Here is a 20,006-nt window from a genome sequence, read left to right as displayed (position 1 = left end):
GACAGTCAATTCTGTTGACTTCGTGCTTTACATTAAAAAATAGGAAGCATCACAATGCTTTTTTGGGGGCGAGTGCATTTTTTCTAATCCCATAATTGACTCTCCAAGCATCCAAAGCACATCGCATCCCAGTCTTTCCGATAGCCACCTCTTTCTAAAAGCCAGCTAATGTATGCGTTTGCAGACACAAAGACCAAAATAAATTAAGTGGTGCCTGCTCTGGTACCCCTAAGTGATGAGATACGGGAGGAAGAAGGGAGAACAAAGAAGACATCGGCACTGGCTCTGGGAGCCCGAGTGCACGTCCCCTGCTGGCCCCCCGCCCCCTGCCTTGCTCATCAGCCCACACACAGCCCTACCTCTGTGGGAGACTCGGTGCCAGGCTTTGGCAACCCCGAGAACAACAAGGAGGGGCTACTTGTCCTCAAGGAGCGCATTGTCCAGTGAGAGAGACGGTACAATCATGTCTTTATGATGCAACCTGGGAACTGCTGACAGGCAGAGGGAAGAAGGTGCCTCTGGAGCCTGCAGAGTGAGCTAGTGTCCACACAGGTGACCGGGCATTGGTTCCTTAGCAATCTTAAATGCTTGTCTGGTCTGAAATGTACAAGTTAATTAAAAATGAATCTTGCCAGCGCGGCGGCTCACTAGGCTAATCCTCCACCTGCGGTGCCAGTACCCCGGGTTCTAGTCCCCGTTGGGGCGCCGGTTCTGTCCTGGTGGCTCCTTTTCCAGTCCAGCTCTCTGCTGTGGCCTGGGAAGGCAGTGGAGGATGGCCCAAGTGCTTGGACCCTGTACCTGCATGGGAGACCAGGAGGAAGCACCTGGCTCCTGGCTTCGGATCGGTGCAGCATGCAGCCATAGCGGCCATTTGGGGAGTGAACCAACGGAAGGAAGACCTTTCTCTCTGTCTCTCTCTCTCACTGTCTAACTCTGCCTGTCAAAAATGAATCTTAATGAAGAATGGGTTGGGAGAGGGAGTAGGAGGTGGGACGTGGGGGGCGAAGGTGAGTATGGGGGGAAGAACCACTATATTCCTAAAGCTGTACCTATGAAATAATATTCACTGAACAAAACTTTCTTTAAAAAAAATAGAGAGAAGGAAGAAGAAATGTGTCTCCTGTTCTGTTTGCTTCCGTGATCAAGGTCTGGTGTCTGAGGTGTGGCGCCCAGCGAGGCTGCCTTCGCCGGGCATTTGTGTGTGTGTGTGGGCATCCACTCCCCAGATGTTCATTCCGTGTAAGGCACTGTGTGTGCGGCCAGTGCTGACCGCCTTCCGACGGTTCTGTCTTCACAGAGGACAAATCGCCACAGTGGAGCGTGGGGTGGGGTGCCCGAGAGCCTAGCAAAGGAGAAAAGCAAGCCCCCCGTGAGTGATGCCAGAACCCCCGGGAGGCCAGAGGACTGCACACTTCCCTACCATCCCCTCCCGACGCCTTTGGCGTACACTGCCTGCCAACACGAGTGAGAATCCTTCACGTCGCCATCTTTGCGTCCTTGGTCTCCCTTCTGAAACATGGGAAGAGGCTGCTTAGCAGGAGGCCAGAGATGGGTGCGAGGGGTGAGTGCCTCGGGGGGAGGGGGAGGGGCAGACCGCTGCTGGGCATGGCATCTCTGGGCATTCCCTCGCGTGCTGGGCACTGAAGGGCTCCACGCCACGACTTCGGCCTTTGCACAGCCCCGACGCAGGCCGTGTTTCTCCACACGACAAGCTCGAATCACGTGGTGGTCATGAAGGTTCCCCAGGAGGCAGGGCCGCGATGGAGCCCCAGTCAACGCATCTGAGGTCTGGTTCCTGTTCCTCGATGTCTCAGCTGCCCAGAGGGCCCCGGCGTGAGCCCTGCACGTGCTGTGCCAGGCCCTGCAGGTAAGAGGCGCATGTGTTCCTCTTGCGCTTCATTCACAGAATTGCACTTGGGCATGGGTGGCACTGTGGCGCAGTAGTTAAGCCTGTGTTTGCAATGCCGGCGTCAGTTCAAGTCCCGACTGCTCCACTTCTGATCCTGCTCCTTGCTAATGGGCCTGGGAGGGCAGCGGATGATGGCCCATGTATTAGGCCCCTGCCACTCATGTGGGAGACCCGGATGCAGTTCCAGGCTCCTGGCTTCCGCCTGTCCCAGTCATGGCTGTTGTGGGGAGTGAACCATCAGATGGAAGATCTCTTTCTATCTCTGTCTCTCCCTCTTTCTCAGTCAATCTGCCTTTTGAGTAGATAAAGAAGTAAAGGGAAATCGGAGCCTTTGCCGCTGCTGGTAGGAGTGTGAGATGGCGCAGCAGCTGGATGCTTCCTTGGAGAATTAAGCATGGAATACTTCCTCCAGGATCCTGAGATCCCACTGCGGGGTGTAACCCAGGAGAGTCCAAAGCGTGGTCTGGGAGAGACGCTTGTATCCCCATGGCCAAACCAGCCGTAGTCACGGTAACCAAAAGGAAGAAGCAGTCAGGTGCCTGCAGACGGCTGACTGGATGAGCACAGTGGGTGCACCCCGCAGACCATTACTCAGCCTTCCCAGGAGGCTTCCCAGAGACTGAGATGTGGGTCCACCCCGGGGATGTGGTGCTCGGTGAGACAGCCAGTCACAAAGCCAAAGCACTGCCCGGTCCCACTGAGCTGAGCGTGGATAAGCACGGGCGTGTGGTACCCACGGGAATGAAAGTCACAGAAGTAGAAGTCAAATGGCGGTTGCTCGGAACTGGAAGAGGGAGGAAGCAGGGGTGGGGTGTTCCTGCCCTGTGGGTACACAGTTTCATTCCTGGAAGGCGAAGGTTCTGGATGGAGGTGGACGGTGGTGATGGCTGCATAACAGTGTGAGTGTACTTAATGCCATCGAACAACACATCTAAAAATGCTTCAAGTGGTAAGTGTTCTATTATGTACGTTTTACCACAATTTAAAAAATAATCAAAGGCTCAGGCACTGTGGCATGGTGGGTTAAGCTGTTGCTTGCGATGCCTTCATCCCATATCGGACTGAGCTCCAGTTGAGTCCTGGCCACTCCGCTTCTGATCCAGCTCCCTGCTAATGCACCTGGGACGCAGCAGACATGGTTCAAGTGCTCGGCTCCCTGCCACCCACAGGGGAGACCTGGATGGAGTTCCTGCTTCCTGGCTCAGCCTGGCTCAGCCCCAGCCATTGTGGCCAAGTGGACAGGGGAACGACAGATAGAAGATCTCTCTCCCTCTCTCTCTCTCTCTCTCTCCCCCTCTCCTTCTCCCTCTCCCTCTCTCCCTCTCCCTCTCTCTCCCTCTCTCCCTCTCCCCCTCTTCCTCTCTCTCTCCCTCTCCCTCTCTCTCCCCCTCTCCCTCTCCCCCCCTCTCCCCCTCTCCCTCTCTCCCTCTCTCTCCCCCTCTCCCTCTCTCCCTCTCCCTCTCTCTCCCCCTCTCCCTCTCCCCCTCTCTCCCTCCCCCTCTCCCTCCCTCTCTCTCTCCCCCTCTCCCTCCCTCTCTCTCTCCTCCCCATTCCCCTCTCTCCCTCCCCCCCTCTCCCTCCCTCTCTCTCTCCCCCTCTCCCTCCCTCTCTCTCTCCTCCCCATTCCCCTCTCTCCCTCCCCCTCTCTCCCTCCCCCTCTCTCCCTCCCCCTCTCTCCCTCCCCCTCTCCCCCTCCCCCTCTCTCCCTCTCACTCTCTCCCTCTCTCCCCCTCTCCCTCTCCCTCTCCCTCCCCCCCTCTCTCACCCTCTCCCTCTCTCCCTCTGTGCCTGTCCCTCTCTCCCCCTCTCCCTCTCCCTCTCTCTCCCTCTCTCCCTCCCTCTCCCTCTCTCCCCCCCTCCCTCTCTCCCTCTCTCTCCCCCTTCCTCTCTCTCCCTTTCTCCCTCTCCCTCTCTCCCCTCTCCCTCTCCCTCCCCCTCTCTCTCTCTCCCTCCCTCTCCCCCTCTCCCTCTCCCTCTCTCCTTCTCTCTCCCTCTCTCTCCCTCTCCCTCCCTCTCCCTCCCTCTCCTTCTCCCCCTCTCCCTCTCCCTCTCCCTCTCTCACTAAACATTTTTCCTGAAGGAAGGAGAAGAAACAGCTTCCCAGCCAACTCTCACGCCCCTGACGTTTGTCCTAACTTCTCTCTCTCTCACCTCCCAGAGCCCACACCTTCCTTTCCTCACTCTTTCCTTGATTCAGTCTGTCGCCAGGTCCCGTCCTCCTCGCCTGGGAGTGGCGTTTCCCTTCCCATCCCCGGCCAGCGGTCGCAGCGCAGGCGGCACCACCTCCTGGCCCCCCGCCCCGTCCTCTCTGGCTGCTGTGCCTGCTGTGGAAGCTGATCTCACTGAAGTTCTCACTAATTTTTTTATTTATTTGACAGACAGAGTTATAGACAGTGAGAGAGAGAGAGAGAGAGAGACAGACAGAGAGAGAGAGGTCTTCCTTCCATTGGTTCACCTCCCAAATGGCCGCTACGGCTGGCGTGCTGTGCCGATCCGAAGCCAGGAGCCAGGTGCTTCTCCTGGTCTCCCATGCGGGTGCAGGGGCCCAAGCACTTGGGCCATCCTCCACTGCACTCCCGGGCTACAGCAGAGAGCTGGCCTGGAAGAGGGGCAACCGGGACTAGAACCTGGCGCCCACATGGGATGCTGGTGCCGCAGGCGGAGGATTAACCAAGTGAGCCACAGCGCCAGCCCAAGTTCTCACCTATTTATCAAGGATTACATGCGCCCCATCGATGACTCCCATTTACCCCAGCTGACCAGTAGTTCCAGCACTTCCCTTCTGTGCAGGCAGACTGCTTCCTGGGTCTGCTAAGGCGTCAGCCCCCTCTTACCCCGTGCCTCTGCTCCCTCCGCCACCCTCGCAGCAATGCTTCCCCCTTTCTGCACTGGCGCTGTCCAAGCCCCACCTCACCTCCCCAGTGGTCCTAGACCCCCGTTCCCTCCAGCACCCAAGTACAACGGAGCCCCTGGTTGCCTGCTGTCCTCCCTGCTTTGCTTCCCAAAAGAAAGGAGGAAACTGCTCCCGGCACAGAGCGTTTTGTGATTCTTTAGTGTCTCTTGCAGTGGGACCCAGTAGATTTCTAAGCTCCCGGTAGATGTTCAATAGCTCCTAGTGGACTGATAGAAATAGATGTCTGCTTAGCTGAGCCAACACTAGACCACCAAATGGTCTCCAAAATGTCAGCCAGGATCTTCGGAATCTATTCAGGGTGTCCGGTCCCAGCTGGACGATGCCTACCCGTGGCCAAAGGGTGTCGGCTCTTCTCATCTGGAAAAGGACAGCTTCCAGGGTCACTTGCAGGCAAGGCTGGGGGCCCGGGGTTGGGGGGGGGGAGAAGGACCGTGCAGGCAGCAGGAGTGATGGACGCAGAGTCCACAAGGACACTCCTGTCATTTCTGTCATCTTATGAAGAGACGCTGCTCTAGGCAGGCAGGTGGCCAGGTTGCAGGAGCCCAGACTGGCTCCAGGGAGAAAAGCAGAGGTCCAGGTCAGAGATACCTCCTCCTCTGTGCCCTCCATGGCCGAGACCTCTCACCCCCCGCCCCCCGCCCCCCGCCCCGCTACAGCTGCGCCAGTCTCTGCAAGTGAAACCCAGCAGTCCCCACCCCCTCACCCCCAGTCCATGTCACTCACTCACAGATATTATTTGATGATTTTTTTTGTTTGTTTGATTTTTTGTTTTTTGACAGGCAGAGTGGACAGTGAGAGAGAGAGACAGAGAGAAAGGTCTTCCTTTGCCGTTGGTTCACCCTCCAATGGCCGCCGCGGCCAGCGCGCTGCGGCTGGCGCACTGCGCTGATCCGATGGCAGGAGCCAGGAGCCAGGTGCTTCTCCTGGTCTCCCATGGGGTGCAGGGCCCCAAGCACTTGGGCCATCCTCCACTGTACTCCCTGGCCACAGCAGAGAGCTGGCCTCGAAGAGGGGCAACCGGGACAGAATCCGACGCCCCGACCGGGACTAGAACCTGGTGTGCCGGCGCCGCTAGGTGGAAGATTAGCCTAGTGAGCCACGGCGCCGACCTATTTGATGATTTTTAAGCACATGGCCTTGGGAGTGGCCTCTGGGGCCCCAAGTCCTAGAGAGCTGGGGGCAGACAGCCCTATTGTCACCCAGACTGCCTCGCTGTGCCAAAGCACTGCCAAGCCCCTGAGAGACGATTTCCTGTCCCTTAAGGAGTGCAGGTGTCCCACAGGATGGAGCGTGTCCTCGCCTTGAGCCCCGCTTCGTGCATTCTTGGGGAATGAGAGCATTTCTTCCGTCTCAATAGGGGAAGCTGGACTACAGCCCGCGTCTCGGTACCCCTATGCCTTGTGGCAGGGATGATCTTACAAAGCCCTGAAATGACCTAATTCTGTTGTTATTTGAAGAACAAAGACTTGTCCACTTGCAAGTATTTTCCCACCATTGAAATTGCTGGCTGGAATTCTCACAACTCAGGAGCACTTGTTAACTCACAGGTACGCCCGTGGAAACGCAAGTCTGTGACCTGTGGCAGGGTCCCTGAGTGCAATGGCAGGGTCACCCTACGGTCCATCACAGACCAGCAAAGTCTGGATTTCTAGGGGTTGCGACCACCATGACTTTTGCAGGTTCCCAAGTCCCAGTGTGACCTGATGGCTGAGAGCAGCAGGCCTCGGCTCAGGGGACCCACGGAGGCACGGAGAATGGGTCAGGCCTCGGGTCAGGGGACCCACGGAGGCACGGAGAATGGGTCAGGTCTCGGGTGGCCGGGTCCTCCTCTAGTGGAGAGCAGGGTCCCAGGAGAGGCCCTTCCTCCTGGCCATTCAACGTGGTGCGTGGGCCTGCAGCGTCCTCTGGCTGTTTGTTTTAGAAATACAGACCCCTAGAGCCTACCCCAACCCACTGAATTAGATCTGCCTTTGACAAGCCCCCGGATGAATGGCAGGCAGTGGAAGCTGGAGTGGGCGTGTCCAGGACGGAATCTTTCAGGGCCTGCCTTGGCTGCCTGTCGATAACTCACCCGTGTGGGCTGGGTTGTATCCCTCAGAATGTGTACATTGAATTCCTGCCCCAGACCCTCCAAGTGTGACCTGAATCAGAGACAGTGTCTTCTATTGGAGAAATGATTTTCCTGGGGCCGGTGCTGTGGTGTTAGCGGGTAAAGCTGCCACCTGTGCTGCCGCCATCCCATGTGGGCACCAGTTTGTATCTCAGCTGCTCTACTTCTGACCCAGCTCTCTGCTGTGGCCTGGGAATGCAATGGGAGATGTCCTAAGTCCTTGGGCCCCTGCACCTGTGGGAGACCTGGAAGAAGCTCCTGGCTCCTGGTGTCGGATTGGCACAGCTCCGGCCATTGCAGCCATCTGGGGAGTGAACCAGCGGATGGAAGCTCGCTCTCTCTCTCTCAACCTGTGCCTCTGCCTCTCTGCAACTCTTTGAAGTAAATAAGTAAGTCTTTTTAAAAATGATTTTGTTTATCTGAAAGGCAGAGTGACATAGAGAAACCAAGGGGTGAGAGAGAGAGAGATCAAGATCTATTTGTTTACTCCCCCAAATGACCACAACTGGGCCAGGCTGAAGCCAGGAGCCAGGAACTCCATCTGGGTCTCCCACACAGGTGGCAGGGGCCCAAGCACTTGGGCCATCCTCTGCTGCTTTCCCAGACTCGTTAGCAGGGAGCTGGAGCTGGAAGAGGAGCAGTGGGACTCAAACCAGCACTCGTGTGGGAGGCTGGCATTGCAGGCGGCGGCTTCACCTGCTGTGTCACAGCACTGAGCCCAGGAAGCAGGTCTTCACAGAGGTGAGCGGGTGAAAGAGAGGTCATCGAGGGGGCCCTCATTGAATGTGACAGGGAGAACGTGGTGTGAATGTGAAGACAGCCAGCTACTAGCCTAGGAGAGAGGCCTGGGACAGATGATTCCTCTTAGTCCTGGGGGGAGACTGACCCCTCCAGGCTTCCTAAATCTCACACTGCCATCCTCCAGGACTGCAGAAAACATGTTCCTGTCTGAATGCCGGGATCGCGCCGGCTTCCTGCAGCAGGCACAGGCAACCGCCAGCCAGCCGGGGCGGGGGGAGAGGGAGGAGTGGGGTCCCTCAGAAGGAGGTTGCTTGGATTTGGGGTTTGGTTGGATGTTTTGGGGGCAGGCGGCAGGCAGTGGGGCCCGGCTCCAGATTGAATTGGGACCAATCTAGGATTGGCAGCTCAAGAAACCTCTGGAAGGAGGAAAGGCTGGGAGAAGACAGAGATGTAGTCGGTGACGTGGCAGTCATTTTAGGCCAAAGAGGACTCGTGGATGGGTAATATTCAGTGGGTGGCATGGCGACCTTGTTTCTGTCGGGGCTACATGAATGACGAGGTGGCCTGGCCTGATCCGGTCATCACAGTGGTCCCAGAGCCACATAGGAGGTGGCTTTTCTGTGCCGTGTCGCTGGCCCAGCGGGGAGTGCCTGCCAGGCTCCGCATGCCATGGGCTGCACTTGGTCAGTTTCTCAGCACTCCCCGCTTTTCCATCAACCCCCCTGGCCTGTTGCTTTTCCAGCACAGTTCAGGGCAGGGGGAAGGGCCCCAGTCCATCTCAAGGGTCCAGTTAGGAGGACGGGGACTTCATTCATGACCCATCAGGACACGGGGCGTTGGATACCCAGTCATGGACTCAGGCAACATCCGTTTAGCAAAATCCCCTAAGAATCAGGGGCTGTGTGGGTGTGGGGAGTCCTAGGACCAGCAACACTGAACCCAGGAGGCCAAGGTGTTCGCTGCATTTGCTGGAGGGTGTGTGTGTGTGTGTGTGAGAGAGAGAGAGAGAGAGAGAGCGCTCAGGTGGCCAGGTTGGCTGGTCTAGATGTGCTGTGCTCTCATCTCCTCTTCTTAAGAAAGATGTATTTGTTTCTTTGAAAGGCATAGTGATAGAGAGAGGACACACACACACACGCACAGAGAGAGAGAGAGAGAGAGAGAGAGATCTTCCATCTGCTGGTTTACTCCTCAAATGGCTGCAGCATACGGGGCTGGGTCAGGCTGAAGCCAGGAGCCTGGAACTCCATCCTGGTCTCCCACATGGGTGCAGGGGCCCAAGCACTCGAGCCATCTTCTGTTGCTTTCCCAGGTGCATTAGCAGGGAGCTGGATAGGAAGTGGAGCAGCCGGGACTTAAACTGGTGCTCTGATATGGGATGCTGGCATTATAGGCAGCAGTTTAACCCCACAGTGCTGGCCGGCCGCCCCCCTATTCTTTTTTTTTTTTTTTTAACAGCCAGACAGTGAGAGAGAGAAACAGAGAAAAAGGTCTTCCTTCCATTGGTTCACCCCCCAAATGGCCTCTACAGCTGGTGCGCTGTGCTGATCTGAAGCCAGGAGCCAGGTGCTTCCTCCTGGTCTCCCATGCGGGTGCAGGGCCCAAGCACTTGGGCCATCCTCCACTGCCTTCCCGGGCCACAGCAGAGAGCTGGACTGGAAGAGGGGCAACCGGGACAGAATCCGGTGCCCCAACCGGGACTAGAACCCAGAGTACTGGCGCCGCAGGCGGAGGATTAGCCTAGTGAGCTGTGGCGCCGGCCCCCACCTATTCTTATGAGGACACAGTCACAGTGGATTAGGGTTCATCCTAATGACCTTGCTAAGACTCGATTACCTCTTGGGGTCAGTGCTTCCACCCATGACTTTGGAGAGTAACACCGCCCAGCTTGTAATAGGGCCATTCGGGGGAAGGCACGAGCGTTTTACAGTGACCCTCAAGGTGGAAGTAGAAAGGTGTAGGGAACTTGACAGGTGCAAGGATCAGCAGCCACCAATGCCTAAGAAGGGTGCAGCTCTCTGAAGCCCCCAGGGGTGCAGGAGACGGGCGGCACCTTCTCAGTTGAGTGGCGACTCTCGGGGCACAGGAGGCGGAGTGCAGGGGCGTGCAGAAGCTTCCAGACCACCAGAAAGGGGCTCCTGTGTCCCTGCAGAGGTCGGGGGTGGGATCAGAGGTGAGAGGCCACGGTCAGAGGCCCCTCTCACTAGGAGGGGATGTGGACAACGGACCTTCCAGCTCTGGCCTCCGGGGGGCCAGGCCCGTGAGGCGGGGAGGGCTCTCTAAGTCCAGGCATTGCCTTTCACTCGGGCTTTCCAAGAAGGACTGTCTCTCCTTCCACCCCCAAGTCCACGGAAGAAAGAAAACATTGATCGATCGGCGGATCCCGGGAGGCTGGTGCTGGGAGGAGGCGGGCTGGCAGCTGCCCAGGAGCCCGCGGGGCTTGGCCGTGCCCCTCAGGGGTCTTCTCATCCCATTTGTTTGCATCCCCACCCCTCAGCACTTCTCACAGGGTGCAGACCGCAGTGTCTGGAGCGCTGCTGCTCACTCTGGGTGGGTGACTCGGCCTGCTCAGGTTCAGTCTCCTCATCTGAACACTGGGGCCGTGACACCCGCTCCAGAGGGCCGCCTCGGCACAGGGAGCCCGGCTGTGTTCCCGGCCTCTCCTCGGCACAGGGAGCCCGGCTGTGTTCCCGGCCTCTCCTCGGCACAGGGAGCCCGGCTCTGTTCCCGGCCTCTCCTCGGCACACGGAGCCCGGCTGTGTTCCCGACCTCTCCTTCCCCCGCAGCGTAGGGAGAGGCAGGACAAGTTTACAGGCGGTCGGCTCCACCGCGTTCCGCAAACCGTGCAGGAGCAGAAGCAGCGGCCGGGTGTGGTTTACAGCCCAGGAACATTCAAAGGCCTCGCCGGAGCCTGCAGAGGTCCCTTTGTAGTTGCGCAAAAAGGAACCTTGAAAGTCAACTGGCCAAGCCTCCCATTTTGTGGGTGGGGAAACTGAGGCCCAGGCAGGTGCCGACTCGCCTCAGTCAGTCGGCAAATATTGCCAGAGCTGGGAGGGGGACGTGAGTTCACATCAGAGACGTTTGGCAAAGCAGGTTTGCTTACTTGGGGTCACAGAGGAATCATCACAGAAACAAACACTAATGGGAAAGTCATAGTAGCCGATACCTGAGGACGCTGTTTGCCACGCGCCGGGTGTTGTTCCAAGTGCGTTATCCATGTGAGCACAGTGCGTTCTCCTCCCAGCGGTGAAACACGCCCATTGTTCCCCTGTCAAAGACGAGGAAGCTGAGATCCTAACAAAGGATTGTCCCAGGTCGCACCGTTCCTGGGCGGGAGAGCAGAGACCGGGAGGGAGGCAGCCCAGGGCTGCTGGGGGTGGGCCCCCTGAGCTGTACCCGCCCGGCACCCCCAGCGATGCTGACACATGCGCGCTCTCGGTGGAGAGCCCTGCTCCGGGTGCCTTCCTCTCCCTGCTTCCTCGGGGAAAGCAGGGCACGGACCCTCAGTGCGACGCTGAACAGTTCTCTGCAGGACACGCTCGGCCGGCTGCTTGTGAGTTTTAATGAGTGCCAGAAACCATCTGGGCTGGGAAGCTGCCATATTGGTTTTTGGTCCATTTTGTCCTGCAGAAGTAAATTTGGGACTTATTTATATTTTTCCCTTTTGCCCTGCTTGCCTAAGTACCTAGCCCAGAACGGACCATCGGTAATCAATAAGCTTTTACGGTGCCCTTAAATGACTTGTTTTCCACGCAAAGCCGGCCTGAAAGCAATAGATCAGCCTCGTGGATGGAGACTGTGCTTGTGGGAAAGACAGCACATCTGGCGCGAGGAGCCAGGAAGACGCTCACAACTGCGCCTGCGTTAGGGCAGGCTCTTTCTTGATATCTTTGTACCAGCGACATTGCGGTTCCATTATCATCATTTTTTCAACAAACTAAATCGGACACTTGGCGCTAATTTGGGGGTGATCCTGGAGAGCAGAGGTGGAAACTGGAAGCAGCAGGAACAGAACAAGGGCTGGAAGGGACCGTGTGCTGGTGGGCTGGCTGATGGGGGAGCTGACTCGTCCGGTAGAGCGCCCGTGGCATCCCTCGTCACCAGGGAGCCTATTGGGAAACTGACGCCTGGAAGGAGTGACCAGTTGGAGAGCTCGTACCGGGAGGAGGCTGACTCACAGGAAGGCTGGAGAAGCCGTTTTGGGGCGAATGGGAGATGCCCAAGCAGGAAACCTTAGGGAAATTTGCTGGGAGGGGTGGTGAGATAAGGAGTGACAAATGGGGGCCCCTAAGCCAGGCCTGGGGTGCTGTAGCCTAGTGAAGCAGGGGAACAGCAAGAACCATCCTTGGCCCCGTTTCATGGTCTCCTGACAAACTTCGTAGCTCCTTCAACAACAACTGATGGGGCCGGCACTGTGGCATAGCGGGTAAAGCCGCCACTTGCAGTGCCGGCATCCCATATGGGCACTGGTTTGAGTCCCAGCTGGTCCAGTTCTGATCCAGCTCTCTGCTATGGCCTGGGAAAGCAGTAGAGGATGGCCCAGGTGCTTTGGCCCCTGCACCCATGTGGGAGACCTGGAGGAGGCTCCTGGCTTCAGATCAGCGCAGCTCTGGCTGTTGTGGCCATCTGGGGAGTGAACCAGCAGATGGAAGACCTCTCTCTCTCTCCCTCCCTCTCCTTCGCTCTCCCTCTCTCTCTGCCTCTGCCTCTCTGTAACTCTGCCTTTCAAATAAATAAAAACCCTTTTTTTAAAAAAAGAGCAATTGATGTTAGCTGTGGAATCGTGACAAAGACATCCGTAGACTAGTTCAGCAAATGGAATGATTTTACAGTAATTTCTGTGATACAGTGAAAGATGGACAGGAAATCTTTGCTTTCTTGATTTAAAACACTCCCCAAACTCTGGCCTGCTCAAATGCAAGCTCTCCCTGGACATGCTTCAATAAATAAAGTTTAGGAAAAGGAAACCCATGGGTATTTGAAATCAAGCCACACCTGCCTTTTAAGGCAGGACTCTTTAAGGTCGTATCAAATGCTGTGGAAGAGCCTCCCTTAGTTCAGCTGAGTGTCTTGATCTTGACTCTGCAGGCGAGAGCTCAGAGCGGAGTTTGGACACAACAGAAGGAAGAGCTGCGCGGTCAGTTGTGCGAAGCTTGGGTGTGGGTGTTTGTGTTCCCTCCAGAATTCACACTTCGATGTGATGGCCGGTGCGACCGTGTGCGGGAGTAAGGCCTTCAGCCGACAGTTAGGCTCGTGGGTGGGGCTGGGCCTCAGTGCTGGGCCAAGCGGGCCAGGCCTGTTTGCCCCTCCATCGTCCTGCCACGTGAGGACAGAGGAAGCAGATTCTTTTTTTTTTTTTTTTTTTTTTTTTTTTTTTTGACAGGCAGAGTAGACAGTGAGAAAGAGAGACAGAGAGAAAGGTCTTCCTTTGCCCTTGGTTCACCCTCCAATGGCCGCCACGGCCGGCGTGCTGCGGCCGGCGCACCACGCTGATCCGATGGCAGGAGCCAGGAGCCAGGTGCTTTTCCTGGTCTCCCATGGGGTGCAGGGCCCAAGCACCTGGGCCATCCTCCACTGCACTCCCGGGCCACAGCAGAGGGCTGCCCTGGAAGAGGGGCAACCGCGACAGAATCCGGCGCCCCGACCGGGACTAGAACCCGGTGTGCCGGCGCCGCTAGGCGGAGGATTAGCCTAGTGAGCCGCGGCGCCGGCCCTAAGCTTTTTTTTTTAAAAAATTCCTTTTGTTAGAAACTAAGACACAAACCCACTTTAGCCCAGGCCTACACGAGAAGGGGCAGTAACACACATGAAGCTGTCGTCTGCTATGGGAACAATGATTCCTTTTTTTTTTTTAATATTTAGTTTTTTATTTGAAAGTCAGAGTTACACAGAGAGAGGAGAGGCCAAGAGGGAGAGGCAGAGAGAGAGAGGGAGAGAGAGAGAGGTCTTCCATCCGATGGTTCACTCCCCAGATGGCCGCAACGGCCGGAGCTGGGCAGATCCGAAGCCAGGAGCCAGGAGCTTCTTCCAGGTCTCCCATGTGGTTGCAGGGGCCCGAGTACTTGGACCATCTTCCACTGCTTTCCTGGGCCATAGCAGAGAGCTGGTCAGGAAGTGGAGCAGCCGGGTCTCGAACTGGCACCCAAATGGGATGCTGGCACTGGAGGCCAGGGCGTTAACCCACTGTGCCACAGCGCCGGCCCCGGGAACATTTGGACACCCCCTGGAGGACCTGCGTGGGGCTGTTTTACAGTTATTTATTTTTCATAAGTACAACATGTGTTCTCTGAAACAATGATAAAAAGCATAGTTTAGTAAATACTGATTTGGAACACAGTGACATACAAAAACCGGCCACTAAAGGTGGAAGGAGCCAAAAGGCTGGGGAAGAGGCAGACAGACCCAGGCCTGCACAGATCATGGTTTGTTAGGGACTTAGGGACAGACTGTGGTTTGTTAGGGACCTATGGACGGATCAGGGTTTGTTAGGAACCTAGGGATAGATCATGGTTTGTTAGGGACCTATGCACAGATCATGGTTTGTTAGGGACCTGGGGACAGACTGGTTTGTTAGGGACCTAAGGACGGATCATGGTTTGTTAGGGACTTATGGACAGAAGCTTGTTTTGGGTGGCAGCAAGACACCGGGATCCCTTCCCCCCACACCAGGAAGGGGTTCACAATGCTAAGCTCGACAAAGCTGCCCCAAGGCCAACTGGGACAGACTATTCAGCAGACTATTATATTTTTTAAGATTTATTTATTTATTTGAAAGTCACAGTTATGGGGCGGGGGGTGGGGGTGGGACACACACACATATACACACACAGAGAGAAAGAAAGAGGGAGAGAGTGCTCCCATCTGTTGGCTCATGCCCCAGATGACTGCAATGGCTGGGGCTGGGCCAGATTGAAGCCAGAAGCCAGGAGCTTCTTCAGGGTCTCCCGTGTGAGTGCAGGGGCCCAAGCACTTGGGCCATCTCCCACTGCTTTTTCCAGGCCATTAACAGGGAGGTGGATCAGAGATGGAGCTGCCAGGACTCGAACCAGCAGCCGTGTGGGATGCCGGCATCGCAGGCGGCAGCTCTACCTACTACGCCACGGCACCGGCTCCCGGCGGCCTGTATTTCATGACTTTGTTTAACCTGTAGGTTTTAGATGAGTTCCTGGTCACCCGGTGGGCAAGATGACGGCTACAACCAAGATGGCCGCAGTCACGCCAAGCTGACCCCCATGGGCCCACAAACCAGTAACACCACTGCGTACGATCGTCAGTGAGCGTTTCATACATGTGCTGTGCTTTCACACCAGGCTGGCGCGGTGGCCGTGTGCACACCAGCATCGTCACAAACACGCGTGTAGTATGAGGGACTATGATGTTGCATGTCACTGGGAGACGGGAACTTTTCAGTTCCATGGCAATCTTAGGGGTCACCATGTACACAGGACCTCTCCTACCAGGAGGAAGCACCTGGCTCCTGGCTTCGGATCAGGGTAGTTCCGGCTGTGGCGGCCATCTGGGGAGTGAACCAACAGAAGGAAGACCTTTCTCTCTGTCTCTATCACTGTCTGTAACTCTACCTGTCAAATAAATAAATAAATAAAAAGGACATCTCCTTGGCAAAAACGTGCTGTGTGACTGAACGGAGCTTTGGTCTCTTTCAGCTCAAGAGCCCAAGCTAAGCCAGCGTGGACGAGGGACACGTCCTTGAACTCTGAATGTGATCTGCTGCTGTGGTGCCCGGACGGGGTGGCTTCGGAAGGCCGTGTGAGGGCAGTCTGTCCTGTCTGCCCACCTCGCCTTTCTGGTAAAGACAGGCAGGGATGCGGAGGCGTGGCCACTCCTGATTCGGGATGAAAGCAACCAAAGCCGTGACTTTCACCACCACGCACCGATCGAGAGCTGGGAGGCGTGCCAAGCACCGCATCCTAACCTCTCTGACACCTACGAGCAAACCGTGAACCAGAACCTGGAACAGGTTACGTCTGTGCTGGGAGCCTGCTTCTAAATAACTCACATGTTTTGGAACAAAAAAAACCCACAACCTTCCCTGGAGCTGGAAGAGATCCCGAGGGAATGGGTGACTCAGACTGTAGACAAATACATTACACTGCCCGTTCAGGCTGCTTCTGTGTGGGCGCTTCTAAAAAGACATGCGGACACACGAGCGCTCCTTAGACTCTAATTGGCTTAACGTATTAATGACCATGTTGCAAAACCGGGACACCAAGCTAGCGAATCTAATCGTGGAAGGAGACTCCGACTGCAGATGTCGCTGATCAGGAAAACATTTCCCTGCATTTCCTCCAGATTCCTGTCGCGGCTGTGGACGGTGGTGCTTCCCTGAGACTGCAGCATCGCCGAGCCACCTCGCAGAGTTCGCGCGGTGCGACATCTCCTTGGGAGAGAATCGGCTGGACTGGGAGTTGACTGCAAGGCTCAAAGGCAGTCCACTGGGGACAACGGCCAGGGACCACACCTGCTGCCTTTTATACTTCGTGTTTGTGTGATGGACACCTAGATCAACCCCCACAAGAAACCCTTTGTATGCTTTAGAGAAGAGAGAGAGAGAGAGAGCGCGCGCGAGCTTCCATCTGCTGGTTCACTCCCCAAATGGCTGCAATGACCAGGGCTGGGCCAGTCCAAAGCCAGGAGCCAGGAGCTTCTTCTGCATCCCCCTGGTGGGTGCAGGGGCCCAAGCACTTGGCCCATCCTCTGCTGCTTTCTTAGCTGCATTAGCAGGGAGCTGGATAAGAAGTGGAGCATCCAGAACTCAAACTGGTGCTCATACGTGCTGCCGGCATCGCAAGCGGTGGCTTGACGTGGTGCGCCACAATGCTGGCTCCAAGAAATCTTTCACAAAAGGAAGGGGCCCGTGGGGTGTTCTCTTCCTGCTTCCAAGGTTGTGGAGATGCGGTTGGAGCCGGTACAACCCAACCTAGCATCACAAGGGGCAGAGAGAGATCCCGCCTACTCAATTAAAATGAACCCTACAAGCCATCAACGCTTGCTGAATCCTACGGAGGAAGCAAAGAATCTTAAAGTACTTTTCTCTGGCCTTAGGAAGCTTGGGTTTTGAGTGCAGCTAGGAGATGCACCGTCCTGCCTGAGGGAGCAGAAGGGAACATAAAAACCAAAGGATCTCCGGTCTGGGGCAGACTTTGCGTCTAAGCAGCTGGTGGCCTAGCCTTCCTCCACCCTTCAAGCCTCCTTGTATACTACCCAGAGAGGCACTTTAGAAAGGTGGGCTTTACAAAAGAAACAGGGGGGGCCTTTGGCGTGGAGGTGTAGGTGTCTCTTGGCACGCTCACCTCCCATATCAGAGGGCCTGGGTTCGAATCCTGGCTCTGCTCCTGGTTGCAGCGTCCTGCTAATGAGCACCCTGGGAGGCAGCAGGTGTTGGCTCAAGCAGCTGGGTCCCTGCCACCCACATGGGAGACCCAGATGGAGCTCCAGGCTGCTCGCTCTAGCCTGGCCCAGCCCTGGCCGCTGTGGGCACTGGGGGCCGGGGGGCAGTAGATGGGAGATCTCTACCTTTCAGATTAAATAAGCAAGTAGATAAAAAAGATAGGCAAGCGAGAGACATCACTCCATTGCTCCTCGCGGTCTCTGCTGGCTCGTGACTCTTGGTCGTGTGTCTTTCCCCTCCCTGGCTCTGTCTGAAGATATTCCTGTCCCTGGTTTGTGAAATGTGACTGTGAGGTGCCCTGGTGCGGTTCTCTGTGTGTTTTAGACTCTGAGCTGAGATTGTTTGTTCAGCCTTTGATCTGCGGATTTATGCTTTTTTTTAAAAAAAAGAAAATTTGGAACATCTTTAGCAAAACCAAAAAAAAATGAGTGCTGGGGTTAGCAAGAGTCCAAATCAGGTTCAGGCCTGAGTTGACTGTTTATGTTCTGATCCTTGATTTTCTCTATGGTAAAACAGGGACAATAATACCTACCCCTGAGGACCACAGTGAGCCCTAACCAGGTAAAGGAGGCCCAGTGACATTCTGAGACAACTGGGGCTGGTGTTGTGGCCCAGGGGGTTAAGCCACCACCGGCAACGTCAACATCCCACGTAAGCACTAGTTCAAGTCCTGGCACTCCTCTTCTGATCCAGCTCCTTGGGAAGACGGCAGAAGATGGCCCGAGTCTTTGGGCTCCTGTGTCCTCCCTGGAAGTCTGAGTTGCCTCCAGGGAGGGAATACAGATATCTAGGAGGAAGCATTGTGGCTTTTGAAACCCAAACAGGCTCTCTCCTAGTGCACCTGTCTTCCGTGTGCAACTTGATTGTGAAATGCATGAATTTCTGAGCTGAGAGGTCTACAAAATGCTGGGCGCACTGGCTGGGGAGGTGCGCTCACGGAGGCCACAGGCTGAGCACCGGCAACAGAAGCCCTGGAGCCGCCCAGAGGTCCTAACACCCCAGGGGGAGATCCAGAGTCCACAGGGGCCTCCTCCGAGCCCCAGACACCCAGGGCTGCTATGGTTTGAACTTGATTTGCCTCCCAAACTCATGTAGGACTTTAACCTAAGTTCATGGTATGAGGAGGGTAGAATGTCAGCCCAGTTTTGGTATTTGGTCGGTGAGCCGGCCGGAGGTCCTAAGTCGTTGGTGGCAGGCCCGGCTGTAAAAGCCGAGTTGGGTGCACCTCCCCGCCCCCTCTGGTCCCAGTTTGCTGTGTGGCCATTCCTCTGCACCTGCTCTGCTGCCATCACCCCTGCCCTCATCGGAGGCCAAACCAAGGGGCCCTTGAACTTGGACTTGAGCCTCCAACACTGAGCTAACTCTACCTCTCTTTTTCCTGCGTAAGTAATTATCCCAGGTGTTTTGTTGGTGTTAAAAAAATCTGACTTGTAAAAGGGGAGAGTGAATCTTATCCTATCAAATTATCTATCTGGAGTGGGGTAAAACAAATAGTTTTTAGTCAAGCACGACTTGAAAATGCTAATGCGTACACACCCTTTCTTGTAAGCTATCAGAGGCTGTGCTACCAAAATAAAGGGGTACACCAAGAAAGAGGAAGACGGGGCTCCAGGGAACATGGTACTCAACACCAGGCAGAAGGAAGAGACCCCAGGCCAAGGCTATGAGGGAGACCCAGCCCCTGTCCAGAGGGGGAACCAAGGGTTTAGGAGCGACAGATCCTGGAAGAGAAACGAAATCGGTAAGTTAGTTCCCTGCTCTGTTTCATCAGGCGGTAAACAGCAATATTCAGAGGGTTCCTGTAACTGGTGAAGGATTTTAGGAAGAAATAACAAAGAAACCAAGCAAACAAAAATGAGAGCTTACTAGAATGAGGGGGAAATTTAGAAAGATGTGTAGGAATGAATTAACTCATAGATCCAGGTTGTAATAGGATAAACACAGGTAGGAGGGGAGACTGGGGGTCCCAGGTGAGACGCAGGACCAAATGCCCATTTTCCATCACAGGAATCAATAGAATGGATAAGTCGGGAAGAACGATTGTGTTTAGAATTATGGATGTAACCATCGGAATAGCAGAAAGGGCTGACAGTGCCGTCTTCCATCACAAGGCTTGTAGTTCTATCTGATTTTAACTCATACATGTATTTCTTGAATGATTTAAAAACATAACTGGCAAAGAGAAAAGAAGCTAAGAGGTGATGGCCTTGAGAGAAAGGGTTCTAGATTTGCATGGATGAGTGTGATGACCTTGAGAATTTAAGCAGGTCAGGCTCTGAGGATGTGGTCATAGAATTAGTGCCATCAACAATGCATTAGAAGGGAATCGATGGCCGTCACGCCCCCGGACAGGATCGATGTGCAGACTCAAGTGCTGCTGGGGAGGGTGAGGGGCGGGCCCTGGTGTGGGAAGGCTCCGCCTTGCTCGTCCCCACCTCCCCCTTGGACCAAGGTTCGGGTGAGAAGCGTTGATAGAAGACTCAAGGCCATTTGGGAACGTGAGACTCAGGCCAGTGTGTGCCTCCCTCCCCCAGAGAAGCTCGAGATCATAACAAGCCTTTGTAGAGAAGCCCCCTGCCCTCTGTGGGGTGGGAGCAGCAGAGGCAGATGGCGGCACGACCCCTGGGGACAGAGGGCCCCAGGACCCTCGATCGTAGTTAGCTTCTGGGCCTCTGGTCGCGGCCTTCTTGCTGGCAGAGTTCCCACAGCTGAGAGCAGCACACAGCCAAAGGGAGCAGGTGCGTCCATGTCTCTGATGCCTTATGAAGCCACGAGGCTGTAGCCACAGGCTGCACCTTAGCTCCCAACCCAAACCTTCCAGAGGCCCCGCCTTCAGAAGCCATCATTGGGTTGTCCCCACCCGCTTCGTTCTGCTAACGTACGACTTCGGGGTCCAAAGCTTTCACACGCGAGTCTTGTGGGGGAC

General features: G+C 55.7%; 1 long non-coding RNA gene across 1 annotated transcript; it reads left to right on the top strand.

Annotated features, from left to right (window-relative positions):
• Window positions 1-1,340: 1,340 nt before the first annotated feature.
• LOC149126854 (uncharacterized) lies at window positions 1,341-20,002 on the top strand. The gene is made up of 3 exons (XR_016234359.1): window positions 1,341-1,561; window positions 1,679-1,867; window positions 15,336-20,002. It is a non-coding gene; the product is annotated as an uncharacterized LOC149126854 (long non-coding RNA).
• Window positions 20,003-20,006: the final 4 nt, after the last annotated feature.

The sequence above is a fragment of the Oryctolagus cuniculus genome, chromosome 5 (assembly GCF_051225735.1).
Source record: "Oryctolagus cuniculus isolate XC-2025 breed Fujian yellow rabbit chromosome 5, ASM5122573v1, whole genome shotgun sequence".
NCBI lineage: Eukaryota > Metazoa > Chordata > Mammalia > Lagomorpha > Leporidae > Oryctolagus > Oryctolagus cuniculus.
This window is presented reverse-complemented; position numbering and strand designations above follow the sequence as displayed.